The sequence below is a fragment of the Ammospiza caudacuta genome, chromosome 8 (assembly GCF_027887145.1).
Source record: "Ammospiza caudacuta isolate bAmmCau1 chromosome 8, bAmmCau1.pri, whole genome shotgun sequence".
Lineage (NCBI taxonomy): Eukaryota > Metazoa > Chordata > Aves > Passeriformes > Passerellidae > Ammospiza > Ammospiza caudacuta.
In genome coordinates, this window is record NC_080600.1 from 9,259,402 (window position 1) to 9,286,711 (window position 27,310).

General features: G+C 40.9%; 1 protein-coding gene across 1 annotated transcript in view; it reads right to left on the bottom strand.

Annotated features, from left to right (window-relative positions):
• SPAG16 (sperm associated antigen 16) overlaps positions 1-27,310 on the bottom strand; it is a 391,289-nt gene that overhangs the window by 76,776 nt on the left and 287,203 nt on the right. The gene's annotated exons all lie outside the window — the stretch shown is intronic.

A 27,310-nucleotide genomic window follows, 5' to 3' on the forward strand; every position in this document is an offset into this window, starting at 1 on the left:
AGCATCAGGTAAAACAGCAAACATTCTCTGGTGTTGGTCTTGGAGTGTTGAGTTCTTTAAACAAGAAGTTCCAAAACCTCAGGCACTGCATCCCAAGAGCTGTTCCAGTGGGTCTCTAATCCCTTCCTGAACAGAATTAAATGAAAAAACAAAACTTCAAGCATTTTAAAGTGTGTTTATAGTCAATCACTGCTCAGTCAGATGTGTGCCTTTCCAATGGTGAAGGTACAGTTCCAAAAACTTATTTGAGACTATCCTCAAGGAGCTCAATTTTAGGAGGAGTTAATTCATGTTTAATTCAGAGAACTAAGAGGCACAGAGAAACTTGGCCAATACATAGAGGTTTTTAAAAAATTCTCTGTATTCCCTGATGTAGAGACAATTTATGATTCTGTTAGGGCTGTCTTTGAGAGCAGGAAAAACATTGCATTGAAATAAGACTTCAGATTCAGGGAAAAAAACCAAACCAAACATTTGGAGAGATCACTTTAAATGAAGGCATCTCCAGTGTTAAAGCAGCTTCACATCTTGTACAAACCCACACCAATAACACAAACCATCAGAGACCCTGACATCAAACAGGCCCAGCAACATATTCAATTGATGGAACTACTCCTGCAGCCTTGAAATGATGCTGTGGCTGGATGCTCTAATCACTGCAAGCTGATTGTTGCAATCCTCATAGCAAAACTTCAGTTTCTCTCTCACTTCAGAAGTTTCCAGAATCCACAGGAGCTTATGCAGTGTCCTACTATAGAAAGGGCCTTCACTAGGAGGCAATCTCAGTTTCACAGGCACAGAGATTTCAAAGTAAATGGAAGTTTAAAGGAACTGTGTGCCCATCCCTGCAGGCCCACAGGCTGTTTGGAGAAATAGTTTTTTGGGGGATACATCAAGCTGCAGGAAGGCTACTTCATTCTGGGAAGATAGAGAGCAAAGGCCTGTGATTAAGTCAGGTTTTCAGAGAAGAAAAAAGTTTAAAACAGTGGAAAGACAGAAACTTCAGTGTCACAACTGGAGAGTTTCCATCCCTGATGTGTCCCATAATCTGTGTCTGCACAATGTCTCTAAGAAAACCTAACCTAGAAAAGTGCTAGCATAGAGGAAAAACCTCTTAACATATAAACCCCTCTGTCCTCTGCACTCAGTACAGAGATATTTAATACTAGTGAGTGTGGAAAGGGGAAGTCAGCTGGCAGAACAAAATCTATCTGTATTAATAAATACCTGAATAGAAATCTGCCTTCAGGCTTGTTATACAGATTTGAGGATGAAAAGGCTTATTCACAGTTCTTGAGATAATTTACCACTTTTCTTTCTATTAAGGTACACATTTACTGTGTATAAAATTATGGTTATGAAAGAATATTAGGGGAACTCAAAATAAATTCTAGTTTAAATATGGAAAAATTGTTAATGGAGCATTTAAGAACAAGGCTTGCATCATATTGCACAGATTAGGATTCACCAATATCTCCTGACAAATTACAGAAAGAACCATCATTTCTGCCAGAAAGAAGTTCCAGAAACTATTTGCCTTTGGAGACTGATTCTGGTGTTTTTCTTATCTTAAAGTCAGGTTCCTATTAAGTCCTTGGATTTACTGTGAATATATTTTAAATCTTGGAAAATGCCAATATTTCCTCCCTTTCTTTCCCATTTATTGCAGCATACTTCTGCTTTCTGTCAACCTCCATAATTGGCAGAAAATAAGAGAAAAGCCTGGCACAGTGCTGAATCAATCTAACAGCAAGTTACAACTACTGGAGGATCCAAACTCAGCAAGGAATGGGCTGGATTTTCCCAAAAGGGAGGAACCTCTTATTTTGCCTTCAGGGGCTTGGGAGGAACCTGTGGGCCAAGGGAAGGGGTGACACCAAGCACAGCTCAGCGCAGGACACCAGGTGTCTGTAGCATACAAAGTAGGCAGGTGGTTTTGAGGGATTTCCACCACTTCTTCCTTTTCTTTATACACCAGACCTTTTAATTCCATGCTTTCAGCCAGCTAACTTCCATCTTTCCTGACTAAGGAATTAGAGGGAGGTAACCTGCCCAGGATAAGCTTCTACTGTGTACTATTAATAGAGCAGAGGAACCACTTAGAGCTGCAAGTTCAGAGCCCAAATCCACTCTGACCCCACAACTGCTTAGAGAATATGTAAAATTTGCAGGGCACAGCCATGCATTAACACCAGGGCTAACAAAAAAGAAGCCACCTGAAAGGTCTCCATTTGAAGTTACTGTTCACTTATCAGTAAGTGCAAGTTCCTTTCTTGGGGCTCTTTTTCACACTTTTTAAATAGCATTTCTCTGGTTTGCTACCTTTTGTCATCCATTCCTATTGCAGAAAAAAAACTAAGCAAATCAGAGTGAAGCAAAAAAAACCCCCAACAAACTATAAAAGCTTGGGATTTCTAGCAAGGAAGGATGTAATTCCATCTAGTAAGATGCACTTAAAATTTAAAAGCAAGCCAAACAAATGTATAGCTGTACAGATACACATCATCTAAATAAAAAATAGCGGTTCAGTTATTCTTGCTGAAATTCAATCACACTAAGACTCCACTCATTTTAAAAACAGCATGAAACAATGCTTATTAAGCCATCTGAAACGTATCTTTGGATGACTATTTAAACTTCTGAAGCAATTTATATAAAATTCAGATTTTGGCTCCTTTAGGAAAACACATTAATGAATTTTATGCTCATTTAAGACAGAGATTCTTCCTGATAGATTCAAGTGCTAAACAGAAAACTGTTTAAATTATTTCAAGCATTATTGCTCTCTAATATTTATGCAGCAGCAAATGAATAAAAGGAAGTAAATTCTTCCTAGGAATTTACTTATAGAGCAATATTCTGAAGTTATCCTGAATTCTACTTAAAAAGCAAGGTGGAGTTTTAAATTTCTTTTAGAAGAAAAGCAAAAGCTACTTACCAAATCAATCAGGAAGCTCTGCCTGCGTCTCTATTTATTTTATGAGCTGTTGCATGAACATAAGGAATCACAGAATCCTTTAGGTTGTAAAAGCCCTCTCGAGATCATTGAATCCAGCTCTTAAACCTAACACTGCCCAGCCCACCACTAAGCCACTTCCTTAAGCACCTGCCTTGGGTTGAAAGATGTGCCTGGGGCTGTATATTCTATTCTGTATCTGTCAGAGGTGGGGAAGTTATCTTCTGTTCATTGGGCAGTTTTCTTTATCTCTTCCACACCAATCCTCCCTCCAGATCTCTTCTGTTCATGGCCAGTGTGTTCTTCTTCTGTTCTGAGTGTCCCTGCATGGCTGATAAAATTCCATCATCCCACTGGGAGATGCTCTGCCCAGGGGAGGAGCCAAGCATTCCTACCTGGATACAATCTGAGGTTTGGAACAGCACAGCAGCCTTTGCCCACTGCATTCCCAGAGGAGCAGCTTTCTGCTCCCCTGCATTCCCAGAGGGATCCCAGGCCCATGTACACATTTTTCCTGGGCAGCCTGTCCAGCTGTTTGACCACCCTTTCAGTGAAGGAATTTTTCCTGATATCCAATCTGTATCACAGCAGAGTTGCTCCTCATGCTGACAGGCCAGCCTTTGTTTGGATTCCACACCATCTCAGTGTTTGTCAAAGCAAAGGGAGGATGGAGCCCCAGTCCACCAGGGAACGCACAGAATGCCCTGCCACAGAAGCTAGGGAGCAAGCAGCTCCCCATGAACCCTATTCATTGAGCCTCCAGTGATCCAACTTGGCCACTCCTGCCTAAATAACACCAGGCTTTCCTTTTTCTAAGCATAACTGTCTATTTTGCTCTAGTCACTTCTACTCCCCAGACTTGGGCAACCCAAGGAAAGTGTATTCCATCTGAAGCCCCTTTGTCAGCTCATCTATAATTCTCCCTTTCAGCAGAGAACTATGAATATAAACAGCCATTAATGCAAAAGTCTCCCATTCGACCCAACACACAAACCCATACAAGCTCATTACTTTTAGCATAAAATAAATCTATTCCCTCCACCTGGAATTGGAGAGCCTCCCGCGCACGCTTTGAGAACAAAATATGACAGGGAGGGAAGTAAAGAGCTGATGTATTGCACTTTGCTCAGTCCAAACTGAAAGCCTACACGCCCTAGTGGCATTTTGGTTTCCCAATGAGTTCATGGAATAATATTCCCTTCCCCTCTTTCTGTTAGAATATCCAGAAATTAATAATTTAGTCTAGTTATACTGTAGGCCACATGAGTGGTAACTTCTGAATAAAACAATAACCATTCATACCCACACTTAAATTGCTGGAAGGCTTTTGAGACTCAGTGCCAAATAACTCACCCATCTTGAGCATTTGGAGTATCTGGGACTTAGGAAAAGCAGCTGAAGCCCAGTCAGCATTAAGTTCAGTTTAGGAGTTTGGGTTTAATTTGTTATGTTGACTTGTGGGAGACTGTATATGCACAAGAAAAGGGATGTCCAGAGAAAGAACACAGCCATGGCTTGTAGAGCTTAGTGGAGCTGCCCTGGGACTTTTCCTACTGCTAGGTCACACAAAGTCTCTGGGCTCTGCCCCTCTGTCAGCCTGTTAGGAAGATCTATGATCATCATGCTCCTGTCAGCAACACAGTATCCAGGCAGGATCACCATGTCTGGGACTTCTGCATTGAAGAGATTCATCCAAGTCTGTACCAGGACCCAACATTTACAGGGGTCACCACTATGTCTTGTAAGTGCAATCAGAATATACAGTAGATGAAAGAAAAAAAAAAAAAGAAAGACAAAATGTTTCTGTAGGGCACATCAGTGTAGAAAACACAAGCTCTATATTGGTGATCCATATATTGCCAGGTCAATTTCCTACGAATTGCAGCTCAAAGGTTGCAGACTGCTGTGTTTTATTACACAGGGGCACAAGGACAATTGTGGAGGCTCAACCTGTGCACCTCAGAGGTTTAACCCTCTGTGGTGAAGGTTTCACACCTCAGTGGTGAAGGTTTCACACCTCAGTGGTGAAGGTTTCACACCTCAGGAGCCAGGGAAATCTGCTTAGCCCTGACGGCCTCACCCCTGCCAGCAGCTTCCCTCTGCTGTCGCCTCTGGCTTGATGTTAATTAAATTCTCCACTTTAGCACGCTGGTTGGAATAGAGGCAGGGTTTAGTGACTGTAATTCCAGACTCCAGCTGTGACATTAGCACTGAGACATGCACAGAGCACATCCAGAATTAATAAAAGCAGGTTCCCCCTCGTTTACATGATGAGATGAGAAGGATTCAGCCGCCTCAGACATGAGTGTACCAGAAGCAGCGGCTTTTGGCACTGAGGAGGAGGAGGATGTTACATGCCTGTTTTCTGCTTCCAGCTTCTCAAAAGCATTACTTCAGTTTGCCACTTATTCCATTATTCTCTTCCTACTTATTCCCAAAGCCAATTAAAATGCAAACAGGAGATTTTAAAGGCTTCAGTTTGATAACAGGCAGCAAGACAAGCGAGGCATGGGACAGCACTGAAATATGGCTTTTTAATGCAAGCATATTAATAGAAATAATTGGATACCTAAAGGCTCACAATTGAAAGCCTTACCTCTTGTTGTCCATTAAACCAATTGACATCCTGCATTTGTTATTGCAAAAGTGTGATTCTGATTTCATGAAGAGTGCTAAACACTCAGTTTGCTCTACTGAAAGCTGTGGAGTTTTCTTCTGAAATACATCTGAGCCTCATAGCATGCAAGAGATCCAAAGGATTCCCCAAAGCCAGCATGGTAAATGCCACCCTTGGAGAAATTAAACTCTCAGTTTTGCCTTTAGGATGCCCAGAGTTTCATGCCAAAAACATAATGTGTTATTAAGCTTTTAGCAGTTATAATAAAGGAGTTAACTTAATTTCAACTTTTCAAAAGAGCCTATGGGAAGAAGATGCCAGAGCTCATCAGAAGCTTCACTGATGAGAAATTAGAATTACACACCAGTCATGTATGGTTATAGATCCAATTCCAAATTTTAAAACATAAATTAATATTAAAAAATAGAAACCAAATAAGTATAAAAATGTGTATTAATAATATAATAATGTATATTTTATAATTGTTATACTTACTAAGTTTCTATTTCTTACTCCAACATGAACATTTCCATATCTATAGCCTGATAAATATTCATCTTTTTAAGTCTTCCTACAAGCAAGACATCAGTTTTCTATTCAGCTGCTTCAGATAGTGCCTTCTAGTGCCATGTTTTTACTACCACTAAATGCAGAATAAGTAATTCTTCCAGTTGACATAATGATAACTATATCACAAACAGAAGTAAGAGCAAACATGTTTATGTTACTTCTTTAATGGTTAAAAAAAGGAAAAAAAATACCACTTTTCTTGCATTTCCTGGAAGGAAGAGTTAAAGAGCACTTAACATACACCTCATAGTCTTGAGCACTAATAACTTCAAAAAAGGGCTGATAGTGAAATAGCTTTTTGTGTTTTTACTCTAAGGTGAAAAGCAATGTAGGGGATTGAGGATTTACCCAACAGAAAACTAAGTATCTCAATTGAAAATTAGAATTACTTTTTGAAGGAGAAAATGAAAGGAGAAAATAGCGACAGAGTTCAATTCTAGTTCTATCTTTAGTTCTGGAGCTCTTAATTCATATACTTAAATCTATTGCATTGAGTATTTTGGGCTCAAACATGGACAAAGTAATGAAATGTAAAGGTTAAGAGATGGAAATCAGCATTATAAATGATCAGCACTCAAATGGTGAGCAAAGAAAACTTGCAGAGACCCAATTCAGCATTGTAATCCCTCTGCTCTGGACCATTCCTGTCAAGTCCTGAATGCAGCCTGAGCACCTCACTTCCTTCACTGAAGTAGCATCACATAGAGGAAAAAAATACTCTTTAAAAATTCCACTAATTCGAGGCTACAAACAGGAAAATGTCTTAATTGTTATTTTACAGCAGAATTTTATGCCAGTACATATTTTTTTAGATGCCTTAAACTGCTAATTTCCACAACTTAACGTGCCTGGGTCTCTTTTAATAGTAAACATAACTTTGCATTTCCTGCTTGCAATGCCAGGCTTTAGCATAATTATAGCATGTTCCTTGTTTTCAGCCCCATAAGGATCCCTCTCACTGCTCTCTCCCCAGCCACACTCTGCTCACCAGAGTTTTGTATCAGTAGAGGCACAAAATGAACCTGCAAGATTTACTCAGATTTGCTGCATGCAGAACACTTACATGTGTATATGCAAACTCACATTTGCATACTCTAAATGCCTGCTGTTGCCTGCAAATGAGAGTTATTTTGGCATGCAAAATTCCCTTCTTCCAGCACCAATTACCTACTCCCCCACAACCAATACACCCCCTTTCAGACCCTATGTCACTTTGCTTTCCTATAAGTCAATAAATACTGCCATGTCCCCCTACAGAAATGTCTTTGCCCAATTGTTTTTATGGATTTTGTTGATTCTCTGCTGGTACCTGTTTTCTTTCCTAAATCTCCAGCTCCCTCTCCCTTTGCCCAGACCCTGCTTTTGCTCTCACCATGAAGAGAAAGAGCAGCAGCTCTGCTTGTTCTGCTCCCTCTGACACAGAGGCACCTACTGCTCCCTTTGCTAAAGAAACAGCATCCCCAAAAGGTTTCAAAATGATTCAGTAGGATCCAGGTAAGGGACTGTGACTAGGGCTTGACAGACTAAATTTACTTTTAATTTTCCCCACTGTATAAAGCCTATTTGCTTAATTTAATGTTTTACAGCTATCTTTAATGTGCAAATACTTTCCATAGTGAATATGCAATACATAAAAACAATCAGAAACTCTCACTCTGAAGTTGGGCTATTTATTTCCTTCCCAAAATCTCAGCTGAGTGAAGTCAGGTTAATTGCCTTTAAGTCACTATGAATAATGCTGCAGAGCCTTGCACTGACAGTCACACCATTCTTCTGCTGCTTGTGTATCCCAGAGCTATTTCAATGGATAACTGTAATTCATTTTGGCTGCTAGATCTGCATGTAAAGATAAAAGCTGAGAGCAAAATTCTTGAGTCTACCTCAACTTTCTACCCAATAGGGGTAATTCCGGACATCTTACATGCTCCAGAACAAAGGAAGTCTTTGCTGCCCTTACAGTATTCCCTGCATGTGTCCATCACTTATGGCAGCAGCAGCTGTCCCATAGCTCATCAGGTTGAGCTGATCTTGCTACCTGATATTCTTTTCACCAATCAATCTGTTGATTACAGCCTGTTTAAATTGTAGCCATAAACATGATTCTGAGATTTTTCAAAAGACAATGGAATCTGAATTAATTAGCATGCAGCAGAGGAAAACCAAAATCCTCCTACAAATAGAACTGAGAAACCTCAGAGCCCACAAGGACACTGTTTATGGAGCAGTGGATGAGTTCTCACACACTTGTAGAGCAGGAGAGCGTGGCATCCTCAGCTCCCAGACACCTCTCAGGCTATGGAGCAGCTAATTCCCACACAGGAATTTATTAATTACACCTTGAAACTTCACCAAGTTAGCTTGCATTGACGCCAGCACTCCGACTGTGCTCATGCATAACTCATCTTTACAACCTGTAAGCATGAAGATTTGAAGCTTCTGTCAGAAGTAATTCCAGGTTACACTTCCTAGGCTATCACACATACCTCACAGAGCCAAAAGCTCTCCCAGCCTGACATGTACATGGATAACTGTCACAGCACATGTCACAGCTGAGGCAGCCACACTGCACAGAGCATCCCCACACAATTTCAGAAGGCTTTAAGCATTTGCCCACACACAGTAACACCTCACCTCTTCAGAAGGCCTCAGGCACTGCCCACACACAGTAACACCAGGGCACCTCAGCAGGCTGCAAGCATCTGCCCTTCTTGTTCTTCAGCCCAGCCTTTTATCCCCTGCTGTTGCTGCCCTGCACCTGTGTGCCCTCTGTTCCCTTTGGGGGTTGGTCAGTGCCCCTGGGCACTCCATGGCTCGTTCCCTTCAACAGCATTCACCTGTCCTGCACAGCTGTGCCCACTGGGGATGAGGCTGGGCCAGCCCCACTCCCAACCACCACAAACTCTGTGCCTACAGAAAATCAGGGGAGGAAAAAAATACCTGTTTTTTTCAAACTCTCTTTACAATATGTTCCATAGTTGACAACATAGCAGGAGAGGAGGTGTAGATTGGATGTTGGGAAGGAATCCTTCCCTGTGGTGGCACAGGCTACCCAGAGAAGCTGTGGCTGCCCCATCCCTGGAAGTGTCCATGCCAGGTTGGACAGGGCGTGGAGCAATCTTGGATAGTGGAAGGTGGCCCTGCCCATGGCAGAGTGTGGAGCTGGGTGATCTTCAAGGTCACTTCCAATCCCAACCATTCTGTGATACTATGATTAACCAGTTCTCACAAAGGACATTTGCTTTTCAAAGGACATTAATATACATTGCCTTTGAAAAAGAGTTAAAAACCTAAAAGACATTATTTACGTGGCTGGCATTTATAGAAATAACAATAATAATTCTCACTTTTATGGACAACAGTAACATTTGCAATCCAAGAAACCATAAATGTCCTGTAACAGATGATGATCACCTTGCTGACATGATAAATAAGAGGCATTTAGTTTTTAATGGCTTTCGTAATTTCTTTTTTCCTTGTGAGAGCACCACTCGGTGTAAATGTAAGGCTAAAATGTATTTTAGTCTTCAGTAGTTGGAAGCAAATTCACACATTATTATTCTACATTTGCTTCATTTGTCAATTTGATGACTAAAGACCTACTGGCCAGATGCAAATGCTGTTTCCTAATCTGGATCCATCACACACAGCAGCCGTGGGATGCCATTCCCCACAGAGGAGGATGAATCAGGAGAGCTGTTCCATAAGGGAAGGTGCAGAGATAAACCAGATGCATTCATTACCTGGAGGAAGTTCTGGTTTCCTCCTGAGAACATTTAGTTCCAGTGAAAAACCCCAATCAAAGTGGCCCAGGTGTAAGATAAGCCCTGTGAGAAGTGCAGGTTTCCCAGTCAGGAGGTGCTGGCACTGGCCTTGGCTCTGTGTGCTGAGGAGCTCTTTGCCCTTCACCAGCCACATGTGAATAGTCTGGAGAAGTCAACATGAATTTTGATGTTTTACTGGATCCAGGCCAGGAAATCTAATATACCTTATTTCTCATTTCCATCATGTGTGCATAAGGTGATATCCTCGAATTCAGGCACACATAAAATAATTAACTTATTTTTCTTCAAGTAAGCATCAGGAAAAAATAGTAAGATGTGTTAAGGGTTTGCTAATTGATGATATATTGCCCTAAATTAATTTTCTACTATTAATGTTACTTAATGGAATTTCATATTTCTTATTTGAAAAATGAGGGTCAAAGGAAGCAATGATGAGAGACAATTACAATTACCACTTAGGACCATTAATATGTAAATATATGTGTAAGTTAAGATTATTAATTAAAGTTGCATAATTGCTGGGTATTTTTGAAGTTAGAGCCTAATGGGTTCTGCTGTTATTCGTGCCTGCTTTATGCATACAATGTCAATGATTCTTACTCTTAACATACCATGAATAACAGCATGGCATTTATTTTATTAACTGATACGGCCATTAATGTCTCATTATGCCATTAAAACATTTTATTCCTTTCTAAAAATACAACTGGTTAAAAAATTATATCCCTTATACACCTGCATGCATCAGCTCATTAGTCAACCCCAAAAATATCCAGTGGGAAGATCTCTCCATAACCACCCAGTGAGCTTTTTCCTACCTTCCCTTGCAGCACTGATGTTACCAACTTTAAAGCACAGATATTTTGAAAAGGTCAAGGTAGAGAATGGACTTGATCCAAGGATACCCAACTACAGCAACCCAAAAGTCAAGAGAACTCTACCAAATGTCAAGAGAAGCTGGAAAAGACTTTGAGAAATCATTTCTGCAATACTTCTCATTTCTGCCATGTGTGCACAAGAGAAATACTTTAATCAGTTCTAATTCAATAATATTTCACAAATTTCATCTTATTTCAAACAAGTAAAGTATAAAGAATGAGAATTTCCTCAGTTGTGGTATTATTTTTTCATTAATTTTACACTGTACCGAAAACTTTTAAAGAAAAACTGTCCTTCAAAAAATATAATGCTAAGTTACAGCCTGTATTACACAGATCATGAAAATAAAACAGAAATAATACACTGCAGGACAGTTATAATCCCAGTGCATTATTCACTTTAATTTAAAATAAAATATGTGTTCTCAGAAGAATGCTATGCATCCTTCTCACAGAAGTGTGAAAAAAAATGATGGCTGTAGGAATTTTTGTTATATATGAGTTCAAGAAAACTTTGAAAATATGGAGGTTTTTTTCCTTAAGGTATATATCTAGTGCAAATATTCAGTGTCTCACAGTAAAATAAAAGTTTTCAATTTCCAAAAGTACAAGGAATTTTCTAAGCATATTTGCTAAGATATAACCAAGCTAAAATCATTACGATCTTCCTTCTCCTTGCCTTGCATGATTTAAATTAATGCTTGGTTTAAATTAATGCTTGATAGTTCTAGGAAGGCATCAAATAAAATCAAACACTATTATCAGATGAAACAATTTTCTTTGGCATGTCCAAAGACATTTATGTAAACTCTCTTCAAGCACACCAAAGCATAAATAACTGTGTTGATAAGTTGTTGCAACAACTTAAAGAGAATCTCTTTTTATTTCTGAATCTCTGTTCTGCTGCAAATGAAAGAAATGTTTTGGACCCATGAAGAAGCAACTCCCTCTCCAATATGCCCTTTAGTCTGTAATAAGTATGATGTGGCCTTTCTGTAGACAATTCACTCATGTCACTGCAGAAGATATAAAAAATAAATCAAGCCTAATATCTAAGCCATCTGTAATAAAGTTTTAACTACTGATCCCAGAGATATTTTCCCTATAAATTGACTCACTGTACAATTGGGATTGCTCCAAGCCTTTAAGGCTTTATCTACTAACTGTTTGGAAATAGAGATGATAACTCCCCACAGCTGATAGAGCCAAGCAGTTAAAAAGTGTTTTAGACAGTATCTTCAAAGGTCTTGACAGAGAATCCCATAATACTCTGAATTTCTTTAGCTGTGATCTATTCTTAAATATAAACCTCTCCTTTAATCCATGCTTTGGACTGCTGGAATCACTGGATGGGGTGGGAAAGGTATTTTGTTACAACTGAACAGCTGAAGACTACTATGCCTACAGAGATATGGAGAAATCTGTGTAAAATCCCAGAATCCAAGAATCATTAAGATTGGAAAAGGCCTCCAAGGTCATTGAGTCCAACCTGTGACTGATCCCCACCTTGTCACCCAGCCCAGAGCACTGAGTGCTACATCCAGGAGATCCTTGAGCACCACCAGGGATGGGGACTCCAACACTTCTTTGGCAGCCCCTTCCAATGCCTGGCAACCCAGTCTGGGAAGAAATTCTTACCTAAAACACAGCCAGTCACTGTTTGCAACAAAGAGAGTAAAAATTAGGTAAAACATTCATCCTTTGGAGTGACAGAAAAATTCTAATTTTACCTTGGCAATGAAGGCTGGAACTTCATGGAAAGTCTCCACTAGGAAATGCTGTGGTGGGAAGCTCAAAGAGTAAGGAAGGTTTTGGTGGTCAGAATGGAATTACCTGCCTGGGAAGAGAGCAGCAGTCTTCCAAACACCTGAACCACTAAAGCTGGGTGGGAGGTCACTGCTGAAAGTGAGATGAAGTCACAAATTTTGGTTCCAAAGAAACTGACAAGGAGAAAACCCATCCTCATTCTAAATCTGTAATTCAAAACTTGCAATCAAGTCCATATTTCTTTGAAGGGGCTAATTTAATTTGCGCCTTTTTTGACTTGGCCTCATTTTATTTTTTATTTGCCATGTCACTATAGTTTATGTAAAGAATTTACACTTTGATAATTAAATCAGAAGTTAGAACTCTTTAGAGGTTTTTATTTGTTCTAAGAATTCTAAAGCAATTTTACCAAAGTTCAATAGAGTAGGAAGAAGATTAGGCCACCAAATGAAAGAAATGCAAATGATCTTCAAAGGCTGGCATCCTTCCATCTTATCTTTGAGAGTGGATAAATCCACTTTGATACCAGGATTTAATAAAAAGATCAAACAAGTCCACATCCTTGTATCTGATATTATTCAGGCAATATTGTTGTTGAAGTAGTTCTAAGGATGGAACCTCAGGCAGGGAATGTACAGCATTAGCTCTACATTTGTAGAAGTCCTGGGACTGGGGCACACAGGGAAACACAAAGTTTGGAGCTCCCCAATTCCTCTTTCTCTTTTAAAAAGAAGTTTTACAATAAAAGAAGTTGACACCCCACAAGAAGACTTTCCACATGACCAATTAGATACAAAATAATCTATACCTTAGGTTTGACAAGAGATGGTCTGAAGGCCTCCAGTTGAAAATAAAAAAGTGGAAGGGGAAAGAAAAACAGGAGACCAGACTTTGAGCCACTGTAGGTATGTGCACATGGTTTGCAACTGTTTGTATTCATTATGAAACCAGAAGAGAATAAACTCTTTTAATTTTAACGCTAAGTCCATAATTTGTCTTGCAAATGTTCTATGAGACCACACTAAAACCATTAATTGTATAGTTTCTTATGAAGAGAGAGAGAGAACAAACAGGAAGAGCATTCTTGTATGATGAAATGTCTGAGGGATCTGGTGGGAATTCTTCACATAAGATGTATTCTTCTTTAGGGAACAGCTGTAGATCTAAACAGATGGGCTTATATAAGTAGAATTGGCAGCTCCACAGATAGCTGCTTTCTCTTCTATATGATTTTTCAGACTTGCCAGGGTATTCAGGACCACTCTGCTTAATTATTCTTAACATTTTGCCCATTTCATATGTTCACAATATAATGGGCAAATATAAAAATAATTTAAGCAAACTGCAGTTTAAATCTCAATAAAAACAATCCATTTTATTCCAACAAAACCCTTAAAGAGGGAACTGCCTATTTTATTAATGTTAGTCCATCTGTTTGCAATAGCTCCTTTGGAAGTATTTGTTTTGCTTAGAAATACCCAAACTGATTATGTATGTGGCAGTAGATGGGCTGAGCTATGTTCAGTGATTTTAAATCACTGAGCATATGAAGGTGCTTTTACTTTAGTTGGGCCAGGACTACAGAAGACACTAAATGATTGAATCCCAGACTAGAGCATGTCCTCTGTGAAATCAGGCTGAGAAATTTGGGATTATTCAGAAGAGAAGGTTGTGTGGAGACCTCAGAGCCCCTTTCAGTATCTAAAGGGGCACAGGGAAGCTGGAGAAGGACTCTGTCAGGAAATCACAGTACAAGGAGGGAAGGGTTCAAACTGACAGAGGGTAGGTTTAGATGTGATATTAGCAAGAAATTCTTCCCTGTGAGGGTGGTGAGGCCCTGGCACAGGGTGCCCAGAGAAGCTGTGGCTGCCCCATCCTTGGAAGTGTCCAAGGCCAGGCTGGATGGGCTTGGAGCAACCTGGGATGGTGGAAGGTCCCATGGCAGGCAATGGAATGAGATGACCCTTAAGGTCCTTACCCAAACCAGTCTGTGACTTGGTGATTCTGTGCTCCTCTTCTGGGGAGGCTGCACCCACCAGCATGTTTCCATGGTGATGGCCACGCTGTACTGGGGTTCAGCTCTCTCCTCCACCAATGGCAGGAGAAGAACAAATCAGATCACACAAGAGAGGAGTCCAGTGCAGGACACTGAATTCATGCCCACATGGTACAACAGTGCCCCACAGCACAGCTGACAGAATCACACAGCTAATTCAATTGGGAGCATGGGATCTACCATTTCCTAATGACCACTCTGCCAAATCTTTACCAAGACAAGCCCCACACACCTATGAACTAATTTCTGGAAGTAAAATTTCTGGAAATAAAACCTCCTCATCCAGCCTTTAGTACATCATTCCAAAGAGCCCAAACAGACTGTGAAGATGGATGTTAAGAGCAAAACTGTGCAGAGCCATAGGACCATAATCCACATGTACTTGTACACAAGGTGGATGTCAGCTCTGTGTTATGGGTGTGATTGTGCTCACAGCTATGGAGCAACCCAGTCTGTGTCATTTTGGATCTGCTGAATTATTAATTCACCTCAGTACTACTCAAACTTATAATCGCAGAGAACATCAGGACAAATCACAGAAGTGAACATCAAATGTAAGAACAGAAGAGCTTTTGTAGCAGCAAAAGAGAAGTAACAACAGAAAACAAATGAGCAAAGAATTAAAAGGAATTATCATAAAACATGTACCAGAGACCTGGTTAGTGTAAGAGTTTGAAACAGGCAGCCCCAGGAGCCCTCAGGCCAGCAGCAGGCACATGCAGAGATTTAAATTCCCATGGCTCTCAGTGAAGCTGTGTTTGGAAAACTTCTCAGAGCTGGGATGAGTGAGCTAACCAACCACTAGAGACAGGCAGAGGAGCCTGCTGCAGGTTCAGCCTGCACCATCCCAGCTGGGTGCCCTGCAGTGTGGGGGATGCCCTACACACAGCATGGTGGCACTGGCAGGGGCTGGCTTGGCTGATTACAGAACAGCCACCCAGAGCATGCTGCAGTTTCACAGAAGCCAAGAAGGGGAGGTCACAGGCTCAGACTTCTCTTCCCTTTAAAGAAGCAACACTGAGACTCAAGGCAGCCTCCACCTTGGCCCAAGAAGCCCAAGGCTGCCACAGAGAACCTGCTGCACAAGGTACACAACGCCATGAGGATGCTCAGCACTTCCCAGCAAACATCATTGGCCTCTCCAAACACTGTGTGTATCTACCAGATTAGGCTCTGGGTAATATTTCAGGAGAGCACCTTTTTTCATTAGCTGAGGGGTTCTGAAGGAGGTGATCCTTAATAATTTCTATGGGCTTGGTTCTTCTTATTGATTTCCTTTCCCGTTTCCTTTCCCTATGACTTGCTCTGATGCCAGAGAAGTGGTGTTCATTATACTCAATAACCTTGTGTTTACTATGCCTGCAATATCCCATCAAGCATCAGAACTGCCTACTAATTTACTTAAATAAATGTGTTAATTAATGAAAAAAAATCAGCAGCACATTACATCACTCACAATACCTGCACCATAAGGCTCAGCAGTCCCAGATTCAAGCACTCCACATCAGATGCAGGAGCTGGAACAGGAGGGCTGTGAGTTTCTCAAGCCAGGTTGTTCACTCATTCCTGGCACTTGGAGGAAGGTGGAGGAGCCCCCTCAGCCCCAGTGCTGAGCAAGGCCAGCACTGGCACAGATCTGCCCTGCTTGGGGTCTGACTCAGAGGCTTCATCTGCTTAAATGAAGCCCATTATTTTGCTGGTCCATCAGCCAATGACTCCTAATCGTGCCAGTGCCTAAAGTCAGCTTGCAAGCACAGCTAAAATACTAATCATTAATTTCAGTCACTTATAAATGCCTGTTATGCTATCAGGTACGTTCCAAGTGCCACTCAGGATGACTGGCTGGGGCATGGAAATTGAAGGAAAAAGAATACACAATAGAAAATAAACCCCCTCAATACTGGGCACAAAATGGAGATGTTAATAATGCCACTGATGCAAGGAAAGACCTGTTTGGCCAAATGCACATAACTGTGTACCAGAGTTTTAAGGAGACAGCTGGGACTGCAGTCTGGAACACAAAAAGGGATGATCCTCAATAAAAGGTTGTTATCAACTACTACTACAGCTCTACCAGGCAGTAGAAGGCAATGGATTTAACAGACTGTGTTTTAAGTTACTCTTTTTTTTTCATGGACTGCAGAGTAAAATGCTCAAATTCAGTGAACCTTGCACTCCCAGGACAGTGTTAACAATTTAACTCCTAATTTTAACACCCAACTTCAGATGCACATCAGCTGAGCAACCAAAACACTTTCTATTATATAGATAGATGTCTTTGTTTGAAGGAATTGCTGACTCATTCCTTTAGTGGGAATAGTCATCCATTCCTTTGAAGATGAGGTCATGCAAAGGAAGCCAGGTGACCCACATAGCAATAGCTTAAATCCCTCTCCTCTGTGAGGGATTCCAAAGGCACCTGTGCATTATTCCAGCCATCCTCAAGCAGCTGCAATCCCACCAGGCAGAGCCGTGCAGAGAGCTGACTGCTTTTGTAACTCCTCAGACAGACTGGTTTGGCTACTTAACAGGAAACACAAGTCCAAAATCTTAGAATGAGGTGATTAAATACTTGCCAGAAGCAGAAAGTATTCAAACAGGAACATTAAATGTGAAATTAACTGAAATTGCTCCTGAAGCAACTGCTTAGCCTGGCCCAAGGAGCAGAGGAATGGAAGGTGGTAAATGTGACAGCAACTTCTGAAAAGAGCCTGAGAAAGTCCCAGCTGGTACCTGGGATTTATTTACAGGTCCAATGAACTCAGTTGAATAATAAGGAGCAGATTGAGCTGATGCATGAGGAAATACAATACCACAATGAGGAGTTATCATATCTTTTACAGCACAAAAATTGGTCAGAAATTGGCCAAGAAGCACAGGAATAAGGGTGAACAGGCTGACATTAGATACTTAATTTCCCAACAGTTTTGATGACCAAAATTGGGAGGGAAAAAATGGACTCTTTCCAATAGGACAGACAAGTGAGAAAAATACAGATTACCAGAAGAATGTGACATTTATTTTGGGACCTGTGCTAGTCAGCACATCAAAAATTTCTTCTTCTTAAAGGATGTGAAGATTAACACTGAAAAAATAAAATTATTCATATTTTTCAAGACAACAGCACATTTCACAGAGTGATTGAAGAATCCCAAGATGCTGGATTAAAGAATAGAAAGGCAGATGGAATTGAAATAAAAGATGGAACTGAATTCTGAGAAACATTAAATGATTCAAATAAACAAAAGTATTCTTAATTATACAAATCCAGTGACAGACAGTAAACTGTCCTTTGTCATTCAGGACAGAGATCTCCCAGCCACCATGGATACTTCTTTGAAAACATCACCTTGTTATAATGTCAAGAATTAAGACTGGGGGGAAAAACCCAAAAGCTAGAGAAGAAACTAAAAAACCCTTATTAGGCCTCTATTTAAAACCCTGATTTAAGCACATCTTGAAAACATCATATCAGACTCACCCCTCTTCTCCCTTTTTATAGGAAGTACCCAAAATAAGATTTACAGAAGGGCAACAAATGAACAAAGAGGAGGAATAGCTTATGTATTTAGGAGATTAAATAGACACAGAGTCTTCAGCTCCACAAAGAGAGCAGGGAAGATGTGCCAGCAGGAAGAGGTTGAACAAGGAACAATTATCCAATAATTCCCACAGTATGAGAATCAGAATGTATCATTAAGAGATTTAGAGCACAGGCAGGGAGGTACTTCCACATGGCTAAGGGCTCTGCTGGAAATACAAAGTGCCAAACCAAAAGTTTCACAGACCCAGGAACACTGAAGTGCATGAGGAGCCAGTTCTGGGAGCCCTGACCCACAGGAGAGATCCATGAACACGGAAGTGCATGAGGAGCCAGTTCTGGGAGCCCTGACCCACAGGAGAGATCCATGAACATGGAAGTGCATGAGGAGCCAGTTCTGGGAGCCCTGACCCACAGGAGAGGGCCAGGGAAACCACAGCATTTCCTGAGTTTATCTGTTGCCCTCAGCATTTCCTCCTGCCCAGCTGGACACTGCCACCACAGACCAGAAACGCTCTGCTTTTCTTTCTTTTCTGTGTTTTCAGGCAGGTCACTGAGGTATTGCACACATATTCACTTGCAATATAAAATGTCAAAGGAGGAAATGATATTTGACATAAACCCAACATTAAAGAATTCACTGTCATCACGACCTCTTTGTTGTTCTAGAAGGGGGGAAAAAGGATTAAGATATTTCCTTTTTACACTCAATTTAGTTTAGGAAGACTGAAAGGAAGTAGATTTTACCCTACTCCCCAAGAGCATGTGATACTCAGAGAGATAACAGCTCTTCATAAATGAGTTGAAAAACAGGAAAAGAAATAAAGGAAGTCATTCCAGAGGAAAAAACCCCAAACAAACAGCTCAAATATTCAAGTCAGGAGTTGGAGGCTGTTTATAGAGCTTCTTTCCTTGCTTATTTTCCCATTCATCATTATGTATAATATTTTGCCACAGCAAAAGAAAGGGAAATAAAATACTTTATTTAGTTGCCCAACAGTTTCAATGCAAAACCTCTTTTCTGCCCAGGAAATGACCATGGGCTTGCTGGTGGGAGCCTTTACAAAAGGACAGGCAATATTTATGAGCAGTTTGAAGGTTTCCTAGTGAATATCCATCTGGACAAAGTGGATATGCAAGCTTTGCACTCTCTCTCCCTCTCTTTCTCATTCCTCGGTCAGTTACCTAATCCTAAAATTACATCCAATTTTCTCTGAGGAATAGCTCTGCATAAGTCTAAGTTAAATGCCTCAAAGGCATCTAAATCAGGATTTTCTTAGTAGTGGAACAGCCTTAAAAACAAATTAAAATCATGCTTTCATGACAAAGAGGATTTTGTCTCAGGCTTTGAATTCCTTTCATGGAAATGGGTTTACTTTTTACCCATGCAAGCTTGACAAAAGGAGGCTGCACATTCTGTGGTGGGAGCAACTGGTGGCATTTTTCCCCTTTCACCAAAGATGCTGCCAGGCAACTGCAGAGATGCCCTGAACTTTGTCTCACTCACCTTCCTGTAGCTGCCCCTTGAAGTGCAAGCAGGACTCCCAGATTAGCCCATAAAAAATAACAAGCACTCCTAGGACATCTGTATGGAGATTACATTGTTAATCAATAGATTTTGCATAGCCCCATGGATCACTTGTTATTGATGATTACACACTTTAGCTCCTGTGACAATTTGTCAATAAAATAAAAATAAAAAAAGGCTAAAGACAGCATACTTTTAATTCAAAGATGATCTCTTTCTTGAAAAGAAGTGCCACTTTCCAAGCTCTGAAAAGATCTAGTTCATTAATATATTCCATTTACCAAGTGGAGGAGCTGTTCAAGGATTCAAAACTTTCTTGGTAATCACAATACAGGTATTTCTTTTGGACTTTGGTTACTTTAAAAATGAATATTGAAAAAAGAGGACATTTGAGTTTTGAGTTACTGAACGTGTGTTATTCAAACTCAGCATAGACTGGCATAGTTTTTACCCCCACAAAGGAGAAAGAAAAATGCTGGTTATGGACAGTTTATCTTTTTTTTTTATGGAACTGACATTTCATCTCTAAGTTTTAATCTACAATATTAAATACTTTGCTTTCTAAGAGGGAAAAGAATAGTGGGTGAACAGACCAAATTCCCTAAATTATCCTTACGTTTGAAACAGCATACTTGAGTTACTTAGGCAGTCACAAGGATTACTTTTCTATCCACAGCATCCCAGCCCCTCTAGACTCTTTCTCCTCTCTCAGGGTTTGCTTCCCTTAAACAAAACTACCAGGTTCTCTGTTTTCCTAAATGTGTTTTCTCCACTCCCAGCACAAGCCTGGGTCAGCCCACAAAGCTCCCAGCTAACTAATGACTCTCGATTACTGATGACTTTATGTTTAATTTTGGCAGTGACAAAGATGCAAACGGCTGTCCCCTTGCAGATTGCCTGACCTATCCAGTCCTTGGCAGAGATTGCCATGGTCATTCCACCTTCCATATTTAACACACAGAAAGGACCCACAAATACTAACCCAATATTTCAGAAATCCCTTTCCTTTATTACAGGATATGAATGATGAATGCACTATTGATCCTCTCTTTACATACAGATGCTGTACTCAAAACACAGGACCTGGGGAGCTGTCGATATTTAAGAGGAGCTTTCATGGAAGAAAGGCTGTGCTGACTTTCAGAGGTCCTTCATCCCTGACTGTCTGCAGGAGTAAGTTAATCAGGAGATGAAGCTCTTGTATCTAAGCCAGGCTTGGGATAGAGCTGTGCAGTCTGAGTGAAAGTAAGGAGTTCTCTTTTATCACTGTAAATACATTCAAAGTGGGAATGGGCTAATTGCAGCACTCTGTGAGCTGGAATTAATATAAACAATACATATAAAATGGAATCCATGAACCTGGTAAAGTTACAAAAGCAGTAAATGTTAGAGATGAGAGGTTGAATACATTATTATTTTAAGACTTGTGCCTAGTTAAAATAAGATTAGAAAAAAAACCAACTTCTTGCAAGCCATTTTAATTCAGTTTGTGGATAGCTGCTGGAGAATCAAAATTTTGATCAGTTATGCCCCACTTGGGATGAATAAAGCTCCAATTTTCAGCTTCTGTTAGTTTAATACAAGGATGGCAAAATTCATGTGGACATTCCCTTCATTTACTCTTGGAACAAACAATTTGCTCATCCCCATGTTTTGGCTGTCTGCCTGAACTGCTGGAACTGTTGCTTCTCCTTGAAGAATAACATTTAACCAGACAGATGATAACCCAGTCACCCTGAGGTCCTCCAAACCCCCCCTATCAGGTCAATATATTGCTCTAATGAGGAACAACCCTGGCTTCCAGAACATTGTTTTTCTGTGGGAAATCTGCAGGTAGGGGAGATGGGGATATTCAGGAGTACAGCCTGTACTTGAAAAAGGCTGGCTCTATTAAATAGCTGTCCATCTCCTGGCACTCCAGGGAAGGAAGCATGCCCCTCTAACAAAGATGAAGGGAATATCAATGGGGCTAATCTGTTCAAAGTGCTCAGTGCTCAAAGCAATCGCCTGCAGTAGCACAGTCCCCACCCTCATTAGCTCAGCAAACACAGCCAGACACAAAACACTATCTGCAATCAGGGCAAAAAATGTAAAATACAGGAGTTCCAAGCCACCTCCCTCTCCTTTCCAAAGGACAAATATTTCATACATTTTAAATTATGTCTGCACTGAAAATAAAGCCGTATATTTTAAGAATCCCTTTTCTTTCCCTTGCACCATATTTAAATATTGTGGCGTTTGCTTGTATTGAAAAATGGCCATGACACAACAGAAATACTGCACAGCACAACTCTCCCCCTGATCAACAAAGGGGGAAAATTCATTGCCAGCCTTTTCCCTTTGGCAAACTGCAACAGTCAGAAATAAGGAGAGTGATAGTTTCCTACCCCATGAAACAAGGAGACAAAATGATCTGTCAATCAGCTCTTATTTGTGTAAGTCCAATCTACCCATTGCCTCCCAATTAAAGCATTTTTACGGTCAGGAAAACAGATGTTGTGAATGAGAAAAGATGGCATAGAGCAGCAGAGAGGGAAGGAGTGAGAATTATGAGACAAGGGATTATTGTTGAATAATTCAGTCTTGCATACATCCTTTTATTCCCATGCTGACCATAGGAGTAATTAAGGATGGCCAACAGATGCTGTAAGCACTCCTCAGGGAAAGGGGCTGACAGGGACATCTTGTTGATCTCACTTCCCAGGCAAAGCAGCATGATCAGGGCTGGAAAATAGGCCATGGCTTGTATAAACCCACTCCCACCACGCTGGAATCTCCCCAGGGAGCCCACTAATGGATTCACCAGTGCAAACACGTGGGCTGGGAGGGCTACCTAGGGACAAAACATCAATACTGGGGCAGTGACAAACAGCACACAGCTGGGGCAATGGCATCTGCTCTGCCAAAGCAGGGATTTCACCTGGAGGCACAAAGGACTAAACATTTTTCCCAGTGTGGCTGAGGTGAACCACCCCACCAGTACTCCTTCTATCCAAGGAATCACTTTTGAAAATCTTTGGCTTGTATACAAACAGCTTGGTCAATGAATGGACCTGAAAGTTTATCTCCCACCCATCAGTTTAAAGTAGGGCTCCATATTCAAACACGGACCAAACACATATCACATGCTTTAAAGGGGAGTTTTATAAAGGTATATTCAAGTTTAGACTGAAGAATCAGAGAGGGACGGACAAGACAAAGGAGAAATGGAGAGCCATCACTGCTTGAAACTTGCCAGCATAAAGCAAAAGGCCTGACTTTGGTGTTCAGCCCTATCCCCTCCTGGAAGGAAAGAAAAGGAGTTTTCCCTGACTACTGCTTGGCCAGAGGAGGCAGACACAGATCAGACACACAGCCCTGACACAGCACTTGCACATGAGCTGAAGCCAAGAGGAAAGTGAAGATGACCTAAAAGTGCTGATTATCAAATAATAAATGGCAAACTAAGATATGCAGGTGGCTGCATTTGTGCTCATTAAGCAAGATCTGTGAGAATGTGGATCAATTATATACAAAAGAAACAGACCATGTGAATGCTTAGTTAGTACAGAAATGGGTGTACAGGGATGCAGGGAAAACCCACAGATCTTGTAATGCTGACCACAGAAAAACAAATGGTTCTGAAGGGACAGACATGAAGCAATTCCTGATGGGAACAAGGAGAGGAAAAAATGATGTAAAATTACAAATGGACTTGGAAAAGGCCTGAATGAAAATCAAAGCAGGCAGCAAAATAAGACTCAATTCTCTATGTAAAGAGCAAATCTTTCAAAGATTTAAAAGATGTGCTCCAAAACCACAGCTTGGTCCCTTTGCTGTCCTGTCAGGAGGAGTTACAGCACTGGGGCAAGTCTGAACTGAGTAGTAACCAGAACTGGGAGTTGTCTGAGTGAAAGGGCAAGTGCCAGCACAAATCCAAAGAATTACACTCCTCCTGCATCCCCTGTTGCTGCACCAAAGGAATTGGGATGATGGAGCACAGCCCACAGCAAAAACAAGGCAAGAAGAAAGCAGGAAGAGGGAAGGAGAGATGTTTGGCTCATGGTGAGACTGGGGAAGGGGGAGAAAAAACACTTAACTTTAACAATTGTTTAATCCTTCATGGTTTGTTTTTTCTCAATACCCAGAATCAGTGATCAGAAGGTCGTGTTAATTGTCAAGAACTTCAATCAAGTAAAGATTACCCAAGCTGAGGCTGTATTGCCTGTGACAGCTTATACATAGTCAGAATTGAGGCAGGAATTCAGGCATTGAACCACAAGGGGAAAAGCACCCTAAGGAGTCAATTGATGTTATCAAGTAATCTGCCTTGGAGATTAAAGAACACAGAGCAATAAAGTGTTGCAATGAAAAAAGCTTTTGAGTCAGAAATGGGAGGCATAGGAAAAAACACACATTAATGTCAGCACATAATTGCTCTATGTGGACAAAATCAGATGCCTCTAAAGAGATTACTGCTAAATTCTGTGCTAGAGGATTCTTCTCCCATCAAGTGTGACTTTTACTGTAATCAAAAGGAGACAAATACAGAAAGTAAGTTCCAGAAACTGCAAAACAAGCAAAGGGTGAAGATCTTGTCCTGCTCCAGTTCTGTTTATATGTGCACACAGTGAGTCACCTCCTGAGATCTGCAAGTTGCAGGTGCATCCACTGCTGATTCAGCCTCTGACTCCAAAATCCACTGTTGGCTTCCCAGCAAAGGAGAGCTTCTTCCAGCCTAGAAAACTCTCCACTCTCCACTCTCCACCCTACCAAGATGAAGCTTTATCTCCTCAGTGCCACTTAAAGAGTATCAATTTATTAAAAATGTGAAGGAAAGGAGGAAAGAAGGAGCAAAGACAGACACCTGGCTCTGTCACCTTAACACCAACTTGTCTTTGCAGTCAATACACCAACCAAAATTGAGGAAATCAAAGAGAAAATTGAGAGGGCACCTCACTGCAAGATTGATTTGCAAGGACTACATCTTGCAAATCTGAGCACACAGATTGTTACCAGATTAGGGATACAGTGAAAACTGTAATTTTGGAACTTTACCTGATGTCTCAGTATCAGTGGAAACCATCTGAGCTCTAACCTCCATGCCCCCCTCCATGAGGGGATTGCTTGTGGCTTTAGCATTATCAGTAATAGCCCAAATAATATCAAATGCAAATATTGAAAATGCTCCAGCAATAACATCCCAGAAATCTTGTCAATAATTCTGTGTTGTGTAAAAGGGTGGGTAAAACAGAGATGAAAATTTGTCTCTGCGATTTGACACCAAGAACAACTGCAGAGGAACAGCAAACAATTGCCAGCCATTGGAGCAATGTTTGCCTTGTGGTTATGGTGCTGGGTGATGTCATGTGATGTGTAATTAAATAAATGAAGCTTGCTTTCAGAGAGCAACTCTGAGCAGTTACCCTGACCCCACCATGGCTGACAGTGGTACCATCTGTTCACTGTCAATGTGTCTCCTGCATCCCTAGAAATGTTGTCTCCTAAAATAAAAGGTTTGTATCACAAGAGAATCTTGATCCTGCCATTTCTCAACTTTCACATTCATTTACAGCTTTTACATTCTTTTAATCTACTTTTCCTCAGGATAAGACATGCACCTATGGCCCTTGGGAATAGTGAGAAGCATGGAGAGGTTATTTGCTCATGCTGAGAGCAGCACAGCCCAGCCTGGATGGAGGCAGGTTAAATGTTAACACCTCACTGTATCTCCAGAGCTCAAAATAAAGCAGTGCATTTTTCCAAATATTATTTGCTTGCCCTCAGCCTTACTGTAACTGCTCTTGATTTTGGATTGTTGCTGTGAAGTGGGGCTTGTTTGGTTTGTTTGTTTTAATGTGCTGTGATAATTAATAAATACCTCATAGCACACAAGCTAGAACCTTCTGCACCTTCTCTTACATATGCAATGCTGAGCTGTGATTAATCTCATTTACATTTTCTAAACAGCAAATGGAAAAAATAAAGGTGGTGACAAGAGGGTGCTCCAGGAATGCATGAATGCTACACAAGAATATGTGCATGTGGAGATGCTGCTGACTTGCACATAAAAAAGTAAAAGTGAATTTAGTTTAAAAATCAGTTATGCTGGGGGTCCATCTTGCACAGTAACTCTGGTCAGCCATTCACAGCATGCAGAATTCAAAGGATATGTTAATTGTGTATGACATCAGAAAAATTTCTGATACTAGACACAGTATTGAAGAGCAATACCACCAGCAGGCTGAGTTCCAGGCAGCTCCATCACCACTTCTCACTGAAAGACCATGAGTTTGTTGCAGAAAGTGCAGGACAAAGCAGAAAATCCCCATGAAGTGCAGTGGTAATGAATAATATAATTATTTTCTGTTAATTCACAAGTATGGAAAAGTCCACTTTAAGCTGGGCTAAAGAAAAGCTGAGGCAGAGTGCAGCTGAAGCAGAAAGATTTATACACAGCTGTTGTCATTAATTTATCTAAGATCTGAGTGTGGCTCTGGTCAAGCAGGAAGTGGCTTTAGGCTGCTGTTTAACTAACAGTGCTGCTCAGGCATTTAGGCCTGGACCAGCATTGGATCACTGGAGCCAGCAAGGCTCATCCCCAAAAATGCCATTGGGAGAACCCCAGTAACTCACAAACTCCTCCCACCTGGAGCATGTCATACCCACAAAGGTAACACCACTTAAAAACAAAAGGCAAGATGTGCTTGTCTACACTGCATTTGCAAAGATAATTACTTGAAAACAATACAAAGGAAAGCAGAACAAATTCTTCCATTAGCTGGGGCCTTCCTATCTCCACCCTCAATCTTGTTTGCTGATACTGCCAAACTTTTCATAAACCTCTTCTATCATTAACTTTCATTTAAATAATTATTGGGCAGAAGAAAAAAAACCTGCTCAACCATGGCTCTCTAATCTGGTAATTAAATCCACCTGTAAGAGCTGAACAATGTGTGCCTCTGACTATTAATGCAGTCAGGCATTTTACACTGGGTGGTGTAACATCAGCTGGAGAGACTGAGGGACACAGCTGGAAACTGAGCCATGTTTTGATAAGGAAAATCAACACAAGCTGCTCCACAGGCAGAGGTCCTGACTGAGGCAGATGTCCCATTCCCAACAGGCTGTTAAACACAGGATATATTTTATCTACTCTGCCCCTCTTGCAGCAGGTACAGCGTGTCTCAGCCAGGTATTTGCCTATCTTCAGCCAGCTGGAATTCCATCCTTTTGCATTCTGCCTCTCTGTGATCATCCACCCCAATTTGATATCTCTGTTGTGTGGTTACCTCTGCAGAGATAATTTTGGATTTTGTCCAAATGATGGAAAAACATGCCCATTTAGATTACCTGAAGCTGATGACATTTCTAAAAGAAAAGTTCCCATCTGGCAGAACTATTACAACTGCATTTTTCAGGGGTGTGGTTCTGCTGCAAATGACCCAATATTATATACCATAAACAAAGATGCAAAACTTCTTCAAATCCTCCTGAACAAAAAATGATGTCTTATTCCAAATCACACACATAAATACCATAGTGGTTAAACGTGTCTTTGGGAAGCTGCCCAAAACTGGACACTGCCAATGAATTTTTTATCCCCTGGAAAATGCAAGCACCTTATTCAATGATA